The sequence below is a fragment of the Euprymna scolopes genome, chromosome 33, assembly GCF_053919585.1.
Source record: "Euprymna scolopes isolate OS-2025 chromosome 33, ASM5391958v1, whole genome shotgun sequence".
Classification (NCBI taxonomy): domain Eukaryota; kingdom Metazoa; phylum Mollusca; class Cephalopoda; order Sepiida; family Sepiolidae; genus Euprymna; species Euprymna scolopes.
In genome coordinates, this window is record NC_136514.1 from 84217170 (window position 1) to 84218651 (window position 1482).

The 1482-nt window shown below is 37.5% G+C and overlaps 1 non-coding gene across 1 annotated transcript; it reads left to right on the forward strand.

Annotated features, from left to right (window-relative positions):
* The first annotated feature begins 724 nt into the window (after window positions 1-724).
* Window positions 725-797, forward strand: Trnar-acg (transfer RNA arginine (anticodon ACG)). The gene has a single exon. It is a non-coding gene; the product is annotated as a tRNA-Arg (tRNA).
* The last annotated feature ends 685 nt before the right edge of the window (window positions 798-1482 follow it).

Genomic DNA, 1482 nt, shown 5'->3' on the forward strand with positions numbered 1-1482 from the left:
TACGACCTTATCACTGGAGAGTCTCTCCTCCTCTTCACGAAAGAAAGGCAAGACTACTTACGCCAAACGCCTCACAGCTGTGTCGATAGTGGCTAATTTTCAATGACAATTTATACCTCAGCTGTGAAAGATTCGTTCAGACCCCCTTATAAATTCTTATTAAATAACTCTCTTATTTACGGTTCGTCAGATTACAGATATAGTTTACACCAGTGAGTTTTAAAGCTGCTACGATTCTGGTCTGTAGGTTTTTAAAATGACGTGAATATTTGGTACTTTTTTCCTGAAGTTTTGAGATGAGGATTGACAATTGGAATTACAGTAGAACCCCGGAATCCAGTGGCCCTAGAATACGTTTTTTTATTCCGGTTACAATGTGGAATACGACGTTTTTCATACCCCTGGTTACGGTATTTACCCTGCCTTACGTTGTTATCTATACTATTAATAAAATTCTAAATGTTTATTTATTTATGTGTATGTGTATATATACTAATAAAACTTAGCAACGGATGCACCGAATTGAAAAATTCTTTTTTTCCCAGAAAGGTATGAGTCCCTAGATTTTCCGTATCAATATATGGTTCGTAACGAACAATGCTGAATCACACAAGAAGCTCGAAATAAGGGTTTTGGGGCCGTTTCGAAAAAGTTACCTGCCCATGTCAACGGAATTTAGCACTGTCTGTATAGAATCGCGTTAACATATTTCAGCATACGGACAGGACTTGTGGCGCAATGGATAACGTGTCTGACTACGGATCAGAAGATTCTAGGTTCGAATTCTGGCAAGTTCGTAATAATTTTAACCAACGTTTACTCATTATCCTTACCCTTCGGATATTTTTTATTTTTTCAGTGATTTTGTTTTGTGCATATGGGAATTCCCCATACTTCGAGTTCACAAAATAAGCGTTGATGGTAAGACGATGTTGAGCGTACTTGATGTTAAGTGTACTCGATTTTGTGTTTGAGTCGGCGTTGTGTGAGCCAACGCGGCTCTGCGGCTAGTATATAATATTTTTTGATTATATACATAGGTATTATATACTGTACTGCATTTTGTTACTAATTTGTAATGCCGTATCCCGGGAGTCTACTGTATTTAGATTTTCCTGATTACTGATTTCATCTTGCGTGTTATTTTCACAACGTATCAGCAGATGTAAGCTCCGACCTTCTAAAAGTATATTTTAACTAACTCGGGAATCTTTCTATCGAACCTTAGAATCTGCATTTGGTTTCGAACTGAACGCTTTATTTAGTCCACATGGGTGGCATGATCTCATCCCGTTAGCGATGACCAAGTAGAAGTCCTGAATAATTTGCAATTGTATTTTGAGTTTTGTCCGTGCTAGGATTTGAAAATTCAACTCCCGTGCTGATGGTTTGAACCTTGAACCTCCAGAAGAGTGTCACTTACAACTTAATTTTTAACAAGTACTTCATCCATTATGCTGCGAGTTTTCTGTTATAATACGA